Source organism: Pelophylax lessonae, assembly GCF_965119305.1.
Source record: "Pelophylax lessonae genome assembly, chromosome: 5".
Lineage (NCBI taxonomy): Eukaryota > Metazoa > Chordata > Amphibia > Anura > Ranidae > Pelophylax > Pelophylax lessonae.
The window spans coordinates 527839968-527856367 of NC_138772.1; the positions used below are offsets into that span (position 1 = coordinate 527839968).

The 16400-nt window shown below is 42.8% G+C and overlaps 1 protein-coding gene across 2 annotated transcripts in view; it reads right to left on the reverse strand.

Moving 5' to 3' along the window:
* The window catches only part of KCNQ3 (potassium voltage-gated channel subfamily Q member 3), a 332909-nt gene that overhangs the window by 70599 nt on the left and 245910 nt on the right, over positions 1–16400 (reverse strand). The window lies entirely within an intron of this gene.

Here is a 16400-nt window from a genome sequence, read left to right on the forward strand (position 1 = left end):
CGTTAAATCCAGCTCATCCACGGGTTTGCCGGCATTCGCTTCTATCTGCAATACGAAGATGCCGCACTCCCAGCACCCCTGTAGGATTGCAGAATACTGAACTTAAAAAGTAAAAGTATGTTTCATGTTGGGGAGATTCGGGAGAATCTGTGAGCTGGTTTACTGCCGGCTTTGAGTAGAGAAATAAAAGACATAGCGATGTTTTGAAGCTAAAGTGCAATACACAGCTGAAATACATATACAAGAGCGCAAAAAGGATTAGGCATTCTGTTGGCCACTATTCTTATATACACTGACTATGATAGCAGTTATTTTCTGTGTTTGATATCGCTCTTTTATATTATATAAACTCAAGAAAAATGATTGAAACAAAAGTTTGCTCAGCTAGTTTCATGATTCTCACATTCTAGCCATCATCATGGTTCTGTTTCAAATGCTGCTCTAGGCATAGACATACCTTCTTAGACCCAGTCTGTCTAGACCAGGGGTCTTCTAACTTTGGCCCTTCAGTTGTTCAGGAACTACAATTCCCATCATGCCTAGTCATGTCTGTGAATGTCAGAGTTTTACAATGCCTCATTGGATGTGTAGTTCAGCAACAGCTGGAGGGCCGTAGTTTGAAGACCCCTGGTCAAGACAGTATGGTCACCTGCTTGACACAAAGTGCACAGTATGGGGAGCAGAAGGGCACAATACAGGGGAGTCAGGAGGGCACAGTACAGGAGAGTCAGGAGGGAACAATACTAAGATCCAGGGGGCACAGTACAGGGGAGTCAGGAGGGCACGAAACTGGGATCAGGAGGGCACAGTACAGAGGGTTTTAGGAGAGCATAGTACAGGGGAGTCAGGAGGGCACAGTACAGGGGGGTCAGAAGGGTACAGGGGGGTCAGGAGGGCACAGTACAGGGGAGTCAGTAGGGCACAATACCAGGATTAGGAGGGCACAGTACATGGGGGCCAGGAATGCCCAGTACAGTAGGGCCAGGAGGGCACAGTACAGGGGGGTCAGGAAGTCACAGTACAGGGGGGTCAGGAGAGCACAGTACAGCAGAGTCAGGAGGGCACAATACTGGGGTCAGGAAGGCACAGTATAGAGGACTCAGGAGGGCATAATACTGGTATCAGAAGGGCACAGTACAGGGGGGGGCAGAATGGCACAGTACAGGGGGGTCAGAATGGCACAGTACAGGAGGGTCAGGAGGGCACAATACTGGGATCAGGAAGGTACAGTACAGGGGAGTCAGGAGGGCATAATATTGGGATCAGGAGGGCACAGTACAGGGGAGTCAAGAGGGCACAGTACAGGGGAGTCAGAAGGGCATAGTACAGGGATCAGGAGGACACAGTACAGGGGAGTCAGGAGGGCACAATTCTGGGATCCAGGGAGCACAGTACATGGGAGTCAGGAGGGCACAATACTGGGATCAGGAGGGCACAGTACAGAGGGTGTCAGGAGAGTACACTACAGGAGAGTCAGAAGGGTACAGGGGGAACAGGAGGGCACAGTACAGGGGGTCAGAAGGGTACAGAGGGAACAGGAGGGCACAGTACAGAGGGGTCAGGGGGGCACAGTACAGGGGGTCAGGAGGGCATAGTACGAGGGGCCCGGAGAGCACGGTACAGGGGAGTCAGGAGGGCACAGTACAGAGGAATCAGGAGGGCACAATGCTGGGATCAAGAGGGCACAGTACAGGGGGGGGGGTCAGAATGGCACAGTACAGGAGGGTCAGGAGGGCACAATACTGGGATCAGGAGGGCACAGTACAGGGGAGTCAGGTGGGCATGAAACTGGGATCAGGCGGGCATAGTACAGAGGGTTTTAGGAGAGCACAGTACAGGGGCGTCAAGAGGGCACAGTACAGAGGAGTCAGGAGGGCATGAAATTGGGATCAGGAGGGCACAGTACAGAGGGTTTTAGGAGAGCACAGTACAGGGGCGTCAGGAGGGCACAGTACAGGGGGAGTCAGAAGGGTACAGGGGGAACAGGAGGGCACAGTACAGGGGGGTCAGAAGGGCACAGTACAGGGGAGTCAGGAGGGCACAATACCAAGATTAGGAGGGCATAGTACAGGGGGTCAGGAGGGCATAGTACGAGGGGCCAGGAGAGCACGGTACAGGGGAGTCAGGAGGGCACAGTACAGAGGAGTCAGGAGGGCACAATACTGGGATCAGGAGGACACAGTACAGGGGAGTCAGGAGGGCATAATACTGGGATCAGGAGTGCACAGTACAGGGGAGTCAGGAGGGCACAGTAGGGGTGTCAGGAGGGCACAGTACAGGGGAGTCAGGAGGGCACAGTACAGGGGAGTCAGGAGGGCACAGTACAGGGGAGTCAGGAGGGCACAGTACAGGGGAGTCAGGAGAGCACAGTACAGGGGAGTCAGGAGAGCACAGTACAGGGGAGTCAGGAGAGCACAGCACAGGGGAGTCAGGAGAGCACAGTACAGGGGAGTCAGGAGAGCACAATGCTGGGATCCAGGGGGCACAGTACAGGGGAGTCAGGAGGTTACAATGCTGGGATCCAGGGGGCACAGTACAGAGGGTGTCAGGAGAGCACAGTACAGGGGAGTCAGGAGAGCACAGTACAGGAGAGTCAGGAGGGCACAGTACAGGAGAGTCAGGAGGGCACAGTACAGGAGTCAGGAGGGCACAGTACAGGGGAGTCAGGAGAGCACAGTGCAGGGGAGTCAGGAGAGCACAGTACAGGGGAGTCAGGAGAGCACAGTACAGCTTCTGGGGCGCTGCCCGAGACACGGCCACGCCTGCAGCTAGAGGTATCACCCCGGTACTGTTTTATAGAGCCGACAGTCCGCTTTCTTGTAATAACAACAGCTGATGTGGCTAAGCAGCCGCTCGGTTGTTATTACGAGCAGTTGGGGGGGGGGTTAAGTCTCCCATCCCAACAGGAGGCCAAGCGACCAGCCGGCACGTCCGATGGCTGGCCAAGGACCTGAACAAAGATGGAATCGGCTTTGATCAGGTCTTGGATCTAGTAACCCAAAAGCGATGTAATGACATCACTTCCAGTTTACTGGAGTCTTAAAGGCACCAGATTTTAAAAAAAATGACAGTATTTAAAACCGCCAAACATGGCGTTTTGAATGCTTTTAAGTGTAAATGAGAGATATGAGGTCTTTTAGACCCCAGATCCCTCCATAAACAATACCTGTCACTGCCTATTACTGTCACAAGGAATGTTTTCAATCCTTGTGACAGCAATAAAAGCTATCATAAAATAAATAAATTTAAGGGACAGTGTAATTAAAAAAAACAAAATAAATTAAATAAATTGGAAAAAAAACAAAAAAATTTAAAGCGCTCTGTCCCTCTGTGCTCGAGCACAGAAGGGAATGCATACATAAGTTGTCCCTGCATACCTCAACGGTGTTCAAACCACACATGTGAGGTATCCCTGCGATCGTTAGACCTCCTCTGCAACTCTATACAGGTAACAATTAAAATTTTTTAAAGCATAGCCTATGGAGATTTTTGAGTACCGTAGTTTGTTTGTCACCATTTCACGAGCGTGCGCAATAAAGCAAGACATGTTAGGATATCCATTTACTCTGCATAACATCATCTTTCACAATATACAAAATAATTGGGCTAACTTTACATTTTTATTTTGTTTTTTTTATTCATTTCATTCATTTTTTTATTCATTCTTCTTCCAAGAAATGTGCATATGAAAGACCACTGCGCAAATACCGTGTGACATAAAATATTGCAATGATCGTAATTTTTTTTCCCCTAGGGTCTCTGCTAAAATATATATTTATGTTCGGGGATCTAAGTAATTTTCAAGCAAAAAATACTGATTTTGATTTGTAAGCAACAAATGTCAGAAAAAGGAATGAAGAGGTTAAACAGGAGGGGAAGACAATGGGAGAAATCAAAATCACATAGTACAGTTGTAGTGGCCCAAAACCTCCACTAGATGTCAGCATAATACTGAACAATAATAACCTGATGCTGTTCAATAGAACACAGAAAACATCCATGTAGTGGGACAGACCAATCACACCGCTAATTCATTGTCCAATGGGCAGACAGGTGACACAGGTAGTAGTGTCTCCTAGCTGGCTGGTGTGTGAATCACAAGGCTGAGAAAACCATTTTAACTCTCTGTATCCAGCTATTTTAGTGAGATAATTACTAGCTTTACTAACTTTTAATTTAATGAATTAAAATTGGCCATGGACTCACAAAAGCAAGTTTTTTTTACAGCAAAGATTGTAACTTTTTTTCATAATTTGCCACACACCAGCTGAAAGTTGAAATCAGACTGTGTAGGATGGTGGGTAGGAGGGGGATTGCCTTGATTACGGAGTAGGCGATATTTTACCTGCACTTATATTATGCAGTCACATAGCACAGGATGGATGTCTGCATAATACACTTAATATTTAATACCCCCTTGGATTTTTTTTAATTTTTAAAACCTTTTGTGTGCAAAAGAAGTCATCTTTTTATTATTTTTAATACACAATTATTTTTCAATATAAAAAATGATTAATTATTATATTATACAGGATTTATACAGCGCTGGCAGATTGTGCAGCGCTTTACAATATAAAGGGAGGCAACACAGTTACAATACAATAAAATACAAGAGGGTTAAGAGGGCCCTGATCATAAGAGCTTACAATCTAATAGATCATATTTTTCATTTATAACGGTGTTATGTGTTGTACTACTAACATTTTTGTTTATCGGGAATACACTACTATTAAAACCTGTTTTTATCAAAAAAAATAATTTCAATTACCACTTTGGCATTTCTTTGTAAGGAAAATGTTGAAGCTGAATAAATAGGCCTATAGCCAAAACGAGAGGAAAAAAAAAATCACTCTGCTAAATATGGGGTAAACAGGTGTGAGCTTTATCTTACATTTTTTTATGTTATCTTATTTTTCAGCCTGATGAAGGGGATTTTGAGCTCCTGAAATGTGTTGGCTTGTTCTTTTGGCCTCCTGTTAAGTGCAATAGAGATTTACTGGATTTGCGCTAACCACTTCAGACCCGCGCTATAGCCAAAAGATAGCTACAGCGTGGCTCTATTGTTCCAGGGGGGGGAGTGGTTCATGAATGCGCCCCCTGAAATCGCAGTGGCCCTTTACCATGTGATCAGCTGATCACATGTAAACACACTTAACGGTTATTTGCACTCCTTTCCACATGCTCTGTCACAGCGTGAGGAGAGGGGAGCCGGCAGCCAGAAAGTATAACAGGGGATGTGTACACCGATAATCAGGGCACTGATCATCAGTTCAGCCCCATCAGTGCTGCCTGTCAGTGCCTCCTCACTAGTGCCCCCTATCAGTGACATCTATCAGTGCCACCTCATCAGTGCAGCCTAACAGTGCAGCCTCATCAGTGCAGCCTAATCAGTGCCCATCAGTGCAGCCTCATCAGTGCCGCCCCATCAGTACCGCCTAACCGTGTCCATCAATGCAGCCTCATCAGTGCAGCCTAACATTGCCCATTAGTGCAGCCTCATCAGTGCCCATTAGTGCAGCCTAATAGTGCCCATCAGCGCAGCCTGATCAGTGCCCATCAGTGCAGCCTGATCAGTGCCCGACAGTGCAGCCTCATCAGTGCCGCCCCATCAGTACCGCCTAACAGTGTCCATCAATGCAGCCTCATCAGTGCAGCCTAACATTGCCCATTAGTGCAGCCTCATCAGTGCCCATTAGTGCAGCCTAATAGTGCCCATCAGTGCAGCCTGATCAGTGCCCATCAGTGCAGTCTGATCAGTGCCCATCAGTGCAGCCTGATCAGTACCCGACAGTGCAGCCTCATCAGTGCCGCCTCATCAGTACCGCCTAACAGTGTCCATCAATGCACCCTCATCAGTGCAGCCTAAAATTGCCCTTTAGTGCAGCTTCATCAGTGCACATTAGTGCAGCCTAATAGTGCCCATCAGTGCCGCCACATAAGTGCAGCCCCATCAGTGCATATCAGTGAAGGAAAAAAATTATTTATCTGCAAATTTTTATAATAGAAACCAAAAAAAAAAATTTTCTGTCTTTTTTTGGTTAATTTCGTAAAAAATAAAAAACCCAGCGGTGATTAAATACCACCAAAAGAAAGCTCTATTTGTGTAACAAAATGATAAAAAAGTTTATATAGGTACAGTGTTGCATGACTGCGCAATTGTCATTCAAAATGTGCCTCTCTCAGTCTCTCACTAGCAGCTACCTAGGAGGGTGTTACACAAGACTACTAAATTATAGGTGGTCTAGTGGAGCATGACCAGGTAGACCTCTCACGGATTGTGATGGATGGAAACCACTTAGACGATAAAGTTGAATCCAGATTACAAGATCACTAAATTATAGGTGGTCTAATAGAGCAGGACAACATGGACCTCTCATGGATCGTGATGAATGGGAACCACTCAGATGATAAAGTCGAATCCTCTTTGGAACTGGTGAGCTCATCTCAGCTCATGAAATATGCCTGAGCTCTTCTCTACTCACCAGTGTAAGGGATTAGCTCGGTGGCGGGTGTGGATGACCCCTTGGGGGGTGCGTTTTCCCAGAGAGGTAGCCGACAAGTGCTTGCAAACAAACAGTGTGGTTTATTAAATGGTGTTTTCTTCACCAGGCTGTATGCAGCAAAACATCCAAAATAAAATAAAACAGAAAATAAATCCTTGCCTCTGTGGGCGGCTACCTTCTCACAACTGGAACCTGCCTAAGTGTCTGTCTCCAACCTACCGTCGGGCAGACTTCCTTGTCCTACAGCGGACACTCAATAGTCCTTTTATAATAGCTTCACAGGGCAACACAGTCCTTTGTTTCTTTCACATCAACAGTTCGTCTTCTCACCTTTGAGACGTATTCACCCTTGGTTACCGTCCCGGGCACACATCACTCCGGGGGGTCTTCTCCCAGGCCCACACATCCTGTCGGGAGGCACACGCTGACTGTCCTCCTGCTCCCAGCCCACATGGCTTCAGGACACAGCTTCTGGAGGCAGCAAACAATAGGAATTTCTCTGAACAAATTATAGAGCCTTAACTCCCTCATTCTGAACAGGTGAAGGCCTTTCAACTTCCTGCTGGCTAGCTCTGTAGCCAACACCCTAAATTAATTAATGGACTTTCTAAATCAGGTGGAAATGTATCTCCTTCCTGTGACTACATTCCCAGATTTAGCTGACTTCCTGTTACATACCCCCCCCTCTTGTTTCAACCCTAGGGTTGGGACACAGATTTCCAGGCACGCATGTGTCAAGCACTGCTGACTCACTGATAAGCCTCCTATTATCCTCAAGCTTCCGGATGAAACTGTTTTGTCATCTTCATTGACGGATTTCTCATAAATGCCACACAGTTTGTCTCTCATCTCATATACACATTCTTCAACTGCATTTTTGGCATCATTTCGCTCCTTCTCGTTTCTGTCATCTTCATTGACAGCTTTCTCATAAATGTCAGACAGCTTGTCCCTCATAACCGTCTGTCCAATCCACCACGGAGGACCGTGATCCATAGGCAACTCAATTGGGCTAGTCTTAATGTCTTCAACATTCTTAAGACGCTTCTCTCTGCAATCCATAAATGTTTTCCACAAAACTTTGAGAACCTTTGCTTCACTAAGCTTTGTTCCAAGTAGGGACTCTTGACATCCCTCTGTGACTTGAGTTGCCTCTCCATACAGCTGTACACAATCATTGACTTTTTGTTGTAAAAGGGAATGATCTTCCTTCTTGAGCTTTGCTTGCTCTAAGATGCTGTGCAGAGGATTTTCCAATAGAGACGACAGGCTGTCACACATTTCTTCAAAGTGACCCCTGTTCCTTTTCCCAGAGATATCAATATCATTCAAACATTTCATATTCATAGGCAGATCTGAAGCATTTGCACTCATCAACTTCTTAAACTTTTCGCCCTCCTGAGCGAGTCGCAGTAAAGGCCTACTATTTGATTTGATATTCAGTTTATATTTCTTGCCAAACTCTTCACAGAAGTAGCCAACCAGAACATCATCAACTTTCCTTCCACCAACATAGGGGTCAAAGGCAACAACACAGTTGAAACCAGCGATCTGGGTGGTATCCATTATAGACCTCCTCTCTGCATCAGTGAAGAAGCATGGAACTGCAACACATTCTTTTACAGGTTTCTTCAATGCACTTTCTGCTGAACTATTTGACCGCTCAAGGTCACCTAGTTCTTTTTCTCTATCTGAATTCCACATGGAATGCATCTCAAGATCACGATCAAACTTCTGCCACCCGTCTTTCACCAGTTCCATTTTGGAAACACTCCCTGAAAGGCACTTATTCATTTGCTTCACGTTTTCACCAACAGCCTTAGTTTTCTCCACTAGGTTTTCAGCCTGAACTGAGAAATCACCACATTTCTTACTCAGCTCCTTTGTTTGCTGAAGCTCTAATGATACATTTTCCAATGCTTGAAGTTTTTGAAGGAACGGTTTATTCCAAAGGGGTGATTCAAGCCACATGTCGTCACATTTCTGAGGCTCACTCAGGACAGACCCCAAAACACTGATCCTTTTAAAAACTGCATCAGGCACACTATCCCCTCTTTGGGACAGATCCTCTGTTGCCTGGAATTCCTCTTCCAGTTCCTGCAACGGAATCTTCATCTCTTCTAGTTGCTGTTCTAAGGCTCGCTTAGACTTTTCTAGCTCCTGAACGCTTTTCACAACATCATCCTTGGAGCTGACCAATTCTTCCATTTCTGTACGCAGCTGTTTAACACTTTCTAGTTCAGCCTTACACTCTAGAGCTTCCTCCAAAGAGCGAGCCAAGAACAGGGCTTTGCTCTCGTTATCACGCACCTCCGTTTCTGCACGTGCGCGTTCTTCTGCATATTTTGCAGACACATTCTTCTCTTCACCAAGCATCTGATCAAACTTCTTTTTCACATCTTCAACACACTGTAATGAACCAACGCTTTCTTCCATGCGTTTTTTCATAACCGCTATCTGAGCTTGCAATGTTGCGACTTGCTCTGATAGGTTTTTCTTTGCTTCCGCCTCCTCTTTTAATTGTTCCAGGAAGCCATTTTTCTCATCTTCCATTTGTTTGAGCTTTGTGCTAAAACTCAGCCTTTGACACCTCTCTTCCTGTAAGAGTTCCTGCGTGTCTTGCAGCTGCGATTCCAAGATAGAAAAATCTTCCGCAATTTCTCTAGATTTGCTGTCTGCTTGAGAAAGCCGATTTGTGACACTGTCCAACTCAACCTGCAATCGGATTGCCTTCTCTGACAGCTTAGCACACAATCGGTCACCTTCTGACACCTTGACTTGCGATTCCAGAAGCTGTGCCTCTACTTTTTCCCTCTTATGTTCACAATCTTCTTTTCCCTGCATAAGAGCCTTCACCTCATTGGCTAGCATCTGGGAATAAGTATGTAATTCTGCCACACAGGCTTCTTTCTCCTTTAACTGCTGCTGGACACGTTGGGCTTCCCCTTTCCAACTTTCACAGTCCGCACGCCATTCATCTACCACATTGCTTAAAGTAGTGAGCTCATACACAGTACTCAGTAATTTAGCCTCTCTTTCACTTTTCTCTTTGTCGCTGAGAGACAATGTCGCTTCCAGAGCAACATTCTGTTCCTGCGACTCCTGCAGGTCTATTTTTGTAGCTCCCAAAGACTGAAGACTTTTTTCCAGCTGATTACGCAACTCCAACATATCAGCCATACTTTGCTTCTGCAAAGTCTGAATTTCACTTTCCTTTTCCATGAGGATGGTATCTTTCTCCATTATAGTCTCTCTGCGTTTTTGCAACTCGACCAAAAGAAGAGCAGTGGATTCTTCCCACTGTGACACATGAGACTTGAGTAGTTCATTTGTTTCCTGCAAGTTTCTATGCTCCATTTTAAGCAATTCCAAGGCTTGTTCCTTTTCTTCCATTTTCCGTTGCAAGGCATCCAACTCAGCCCTGCACACATACTCGGTTTCCTCCAAACCGATGGCCTCCATTGGCTGCTGGCGTCTCTGTTTCCAGCCTGCCATGCTCTCTTGATGAGCCTTTTGTTGAGCTGCAAAGCTCTGCTGAAAATCCGCATTTGCCTGCTGTTGAGCTGCATTTGCCTGCTGTTGAGCTGTATTTGATATAATCAGTTGTTTCAACATCTCCTCCATTTTGAGCTTACTTTTCATCTGAGCATACTGCGTCTCCATAGCAGTTTCATCAGTGTTGCTAGGGACAACAACCTTCCTCTTTAGTATACTCTCTTTAGGCATGGATGGGGCTGGTTCAGACGGCAACATCCCCTCCATCCATAGAATCCGGTCTCTCATTTCATCTATCTTTGCATTTTTCAGGCGTTTGGACCGCCCCATCTTCAATAACTCCACAAACAAATTTTTCACAGTCCAGCAAACAATTTTCAGACCACTGTCTCTTCAACACATGTAGTTTTTCTCTCTCTTGCAGGATCTCTTTTCCTGCGCACACAGTTTGTGCAGTCACTTGCACCAGACACAACAAAGTTCATCAAAAAATTTTGAGACCCCTGTCTCTTTAAAACACTTTTTTTTTTTTTTTTTTCTGTCAGGATCTTCTCTCCTGCACACATAGATTGTGCAATCTCATGCACCAGACAAAGTTCATCAAACATTTGCACTTCCTTGCAGGGATCTCTGCTTATGCCCACTGCATACCTCCACCATATGTAAGGGATTAGCCCGGTGGCGGGTGTGGATGACCCCTTGGGGGGTGCGTTTTCCCAGAGAGGTAGCCGACAAGTGCTTGCAAACAAACAGTGTGGTTTATTAAATGGTGTTTTCTTCACCAGGCTGTATGCAGCAAAACATCCAAAATAAAATAAAACAGAAAATAAATCCTTGCCTCTGTGGGCGGCTACCTTCTCACAACTGGAACCTGCCTAAGTGTCTGTCTCCAACCTACCGTCGGGCAGACTTCCTTGTCCTACAGCGGACACTCAATAGTCCTTTTATAATAGCTTCACAGGGCAACACAGTCCTTTGTTTCTTTCACATCAACAGTTCGTCTTCTCACCTTTGAGACGTATTCACCCTTGGTTACCGTCCCGGGCACACATCACTCCGGGGGGTCTTCTCCCAGGCCCACACATCCTGTCGGGAGGCACACGCTGACTGTCCTCCTGCTCCCAGCCCACATGGCTTCAGGACACAGCTTCTGGAGGCAGCAAACAATAGGAATTTCTCTGAACAAATTATAGAGCCTTAACTCCCTCATTCTGAACAGGTGAAGGCCTTTCAACTTCCTGCTGGCTAGCTCTGTAGCCAACACCCTAAATTAATTAATGGACTTTCTAAATCAGGTGGAAATGTATCTCCTTCCTGTGACTACATTCCCAGATTTAGCTGACTTCCTGTTACACCAGTTTCAAAGTGGATTCAACTTTATCATCTGAGTGGTTCCCATTCATCACGATAAGTTAGAGGTCTACCTTGTCATGCTCCATTAGACCAACTATAATTTAGTGATCTTGTAATCTGGGTTCAACTCTGAGTGGTTCCCATCCATCACAATCCGTGAAAGGTCTATGCTGTCATGCTCCATTAGACCACCCATAATTTAGTGATCTTGTAATCTGGGTTCAACTCTGAGTGTTTTCCATCCATCACAATCCATGAGAGGTCTATCTTGTCATGTAGATAAAAGTTAGGTAACCGCACTCCGACTTGAAAGTAAAGATGATTAAAATCTGTTTATTGAAAAATCCATAATGATAAAAATCAGAGACAGGGGACAAACATAGTTGACGCGTTTCAAGAAATGAGATTCGCTTAGTCATAACTATGAGGATACATGTGGAGATGCTGCATAAATAGTAAACTGCAACCTGAGACCAATTCCCATTGATTAACTGCAAGGTTGCCAGCCATGAAGGACTGATAGCCTACAAAGGTAAAACAAGCAGATTTCCATGATAGAAAAGAGAGAAAAGTCTCCACATGAGGGAAAAGAAAAAACGAATGAACAAACATGAATAAGGATAAAGATAAAAATGAAAATGAAAAAATAATAATAAAAACCAGAAAAATAAGGATAAAAGTAAAAATAAAATTGAAAATAATAATAAATGAAAAATGAAACATGCAAACTATAAAGAAAAAAGGAAGAAAGAAAAGGAAAAAAGAAAAAAAAAAAAAAAGAAGAAATGAAAAAGATTGTTTCCTGATGGTGGATAAGGAATAAATGTGCGTGTATAAACACATAGATATACACGCATAATTATGTTGTGAACATGAATGAAAAGATGATATATACACATTTATCTCATAAAAGTATATATGAAAAAAGTGAGGGACATAATCAAAAAAATATATCTCTAAAAAATATGTATACCAGGTTACAAAACTAGGGAGATATTTTTGGGCTTGCTAGATCAGCAGATCCTAAATAAAGCAGCACCTTAACCAAACATGTATCTTGTCATGCTCCATAAGGCCATTTTTATTGCTCAAAAATATGCAATGGATAGGAGCAAGGAGGCACTTGTAGAATGACTTCCTATGGAAAATATTATAGCCTCATGTATCAAAGTATTATCTGGATTGGACAATCTGGCCACAAGGCAACTGACGTAAGAATGACTTGGCTGTTGCAGTGGGAAAAAATGTCTTACAATAGAATTATTGTCATGTGACCAGACACTTAACACAGGTCACCGGCCACTTTATTAGGTATGCCTTGCTAGTACAGTACCGGGTTGGACCCACTTTTGCCTTCAGAATTGCCTTAAATTCTTCATAGCATAGATTTAACAAGGTTTTGGAAATGTTCCTCAGAGATTTTCGTCCATAGTGACATGATAGCATCACACAGTTGCTGCAGATTTGTCGGCTGCACATCCATGACGGGAATATCCCGTTCCACCACATCCCAAAGGTCCTCTATTGGATGAGATCTGGTGGCTGTAGAAACCATTGGAGTGCAGTGACCTCATTGTCATGTTGAAGAATCCAGTGGTGAGATGATTGGAGCTTTGTGACATAGTGTATTATCCTGCTGGAAGGAGCCATCAGAAGATGGGTAAACTGTAGTCTTTAAGAGATGGACATGGTCAGCAACTATACTCAGGTAGGCCGTGGCATTTAAACGATGCTCAATTGGTACTAAGGGGCCAAAAGTGTGCCAAGAAAATATCCCCCACACCATTACACCACCAGCCTGAACCATTGATACAAGGCAGGATGGATCCATGAGCCAAATTCTGACCCTACTATCTGAATGTTGCAGCTGAAATTGAGACTCATCAGACCAGGCAACGTTTTTCCAATATTCTATTGTCCAATTTTTGAGCCTGTGCAAATTGTAGCCTCAGTTTCCTGTTCTTAACTGACGGGAGTGGCACCCGGTGTGGTCTTCTGCTGCTTTAGCCCATCTGCTTCAAGGTTCGATGTGTTGTGTGCTCAGAGACGGTATTCTGCATACCTTGGTTGCTGTAACGAGTGGTTATTTGAGTTACCGTTGCTACCTTATAGACCGGGAAGTTTTCTGGGGTGTGCTTCTGCGTTCTATAAGGGTCACATGGCAAATTTAATGTTTACAATTTAATTTAGATTGGGCAATCTTGAGTGTGGTAAATATACCTTGCTTTTTATTTGATTATTATTCAATATTGTTTATTTCCTTCCTTATATGTTTTATATTGCATATTTAAGGGTAATAAGATTACAATCCCAGCCATATAAACCATGGTGGATTTTTCTGTAGAAACTGAATTTTGTTTTCATACATTTTTATTAATATCAGATTCAGCGCATTATTAGCGATTTTAGTCTCCCGTTTTGCATAGCCTTTTCTCACTCTAACTGCAGTGGAGTGACTGTCGGCTGCACAATTCACAGACAATTGTGGTTTGATTATATAAAACACTTACCTATGGTTTATGCTATACCTGGGGAAAAGGTAATTTTGCTTTATTTTTACTTTCATTATTGAGCTACATATCACATTGCATTTATCGTTTTAAGTTTGTATTTTATTTAAAGTTATCTTTTTGTGTCATCTCAAGTTTAATCATTTATTGTGAATACATGTCTTGTGAATAAATATTCTTATATATTCCTTACTGTAGACTGTACTCACTAAGATTGGTATATGCTTTTAAAAAGAAATTAATTGATTAAATTCGTTACATATTGATTTGTGGAAATAAGTTGAGATTCTCCTACCTTACAGATCTTTGCTTATTGACATAAATAGACACTGTTATATTCAGAGCAGTATAAATATTCTGACACCTCCACACAACTGCCACTCACTGGATATTTTCTCTTTTTCCCACCATTCTCTGTAAATCCCAGAGATGGTTGTGTGTGAAAATCCCAGTAGATCAGCAGTTTTTAAAATACTCAGACCAGCCCGTCTGGCACCAACAACCATGCCACTTAGATCCCCTTTCTTCCCCATTCTGATGCTCAGTTTGAACATCAGCAAGTCGTCTTTACCACATCTAGATACCTAAATGCATTAGGTTGCTGCAATGTAATTGGCTAATTAGCAATTTGTGTTACCAAATGATTGAACAGGTTTACCAAATAAAGTGGCTGGTGAGTGTATATTCATTGGGAGAATTTAAATTGAAGCACCACACGTCTGCTAGGAGGTCCAGATACAACTTTTTTAAATTAAAAGTCAGGGGTACAATCCAAAAAAGTAGCCAACACGTTTCGAGGGTCCAAGCACCCCCTTATTTAGGGCTAGAAAGAACATAATTGGATTTCTATATCAATCTGATATCGATACAACATCCCCTCTGTGGGGTCATAATTAAAACTATATCCCCCTCTGTGGGGTCATAATTAAAATCAAATAATTGATCATAAAGTGAGTGTCAAAATGAATATTAAAAAAAGTACTGAACTACAGGGCTTTGCGAAAGTATTCGGCCCCCTTGAACTTTTCGACCTTTTGCCACATTTCGGGCTTCAAACATAAAGATATAAAACTGTAATTTTTTGTGAAGAATCAACAACAAGTGGGACACAATCATGAAGTGGAATGAAATGTATTGGATATTTCAAACTTTTTTATCTGAAAGTAAAGGGGCTGAATAATTTTGCACGCCCAATTGTTCAGTTTTTTATTTGTTAAAAAAGTTTGAAATATCCAATAAATTTCGTTCCACTTCATGATTGTGTCCCACTTGTTGTTGATTCTTCACAAAAAAATTACAGTTTTATATCTTTATGTTTGAAGCCTGAAATGTGGCAAAAGTTCGCAAAGTTCAAGGGGGCCAAATACTTTCACAAGGCACTGCATATTGTTTAAAAAAAAAGAGAAGAGGAGAGAACAAAAAACAAAAATAATAATAATAATAATAAATATCACTATTATTAAAAGTATACTTTCTGGGTGATCTGTTAACCTAATCAAACTAAAATTAAAAAAAAAAAAAAAAAATATATAGATAAAATATATCTTAAAAATGGGTATGTGTATAACTTGAACCAATCTGATTATGCAATTGTAAAATGATTAAAAAAAAAAAAAAATAATAGCTTAATAATAATACTAATAATCATAATCCCTACTATTAAAATGATATATTCTCAGTAATAAATTGACCTAAAAGAAATAAATATATGAAAACATAAGCAAAATGAGAAGTGTATAAATTGAACCATAGATAATAAAAACGGATTGTACAATTGTAAAACTATAAAAGAACAAAAAATAAATAACAATGATAGCTATAAGAATACTAAGAATGATACTTATGATTGTATTATTATAATAATACATTCTTTTTATAAAATATTACATATATTCATAGAGGGCCTTGTCTACACTAAGCCCTACCTCCTTGATATAAGCCCCACCCACCACTTTACATATTTAGAGGACATTAATGAATGGTCATCTCTCACAGAGGCGGTATGCCGGTTCTCCTTGTGGTAGGTACATTGGGGACCATGGTGAGAGCGGTGTCTGTCAGCCTGTATTTGTTCCCAAGCACCCAACATTAGCAGCTGGGACCTAAGCACTGTGTATTTTTTTTTTATTTTTTAGGCGGTTTGACCCCCCCCAAACAATAGGCAGCTGCAGCCTAAATACTGCATGCCCACCCCCAACACCACTTCTTTTCATAGATACAGGAAACAGATAAAACTTAAAGTATAACTAAAGGCAAAACTTTTTTTTTTAGTTTTGGACAGAGTGGAGATTAGAGCACCTGTCAGGTTTTCTTGCTGTCTGCTCCCCTATTAAGGAGATCCACCCTCTCAATGTGTCCTGTTCACCATTATCATTAAACGTGAAAGTAAAAGAAAATCACAAATTTTGGGTCGTCCCCAGAAAAGTAAAAGAGGGGAACACTACAGTAGTTCTGGTGGCCTGGGGGTCCCCAAGGAATTCCCTTAATTTACAGGGATTTCCACTCACTTCCTGTTTGGCTATGGGACAGGAAGTGAAGG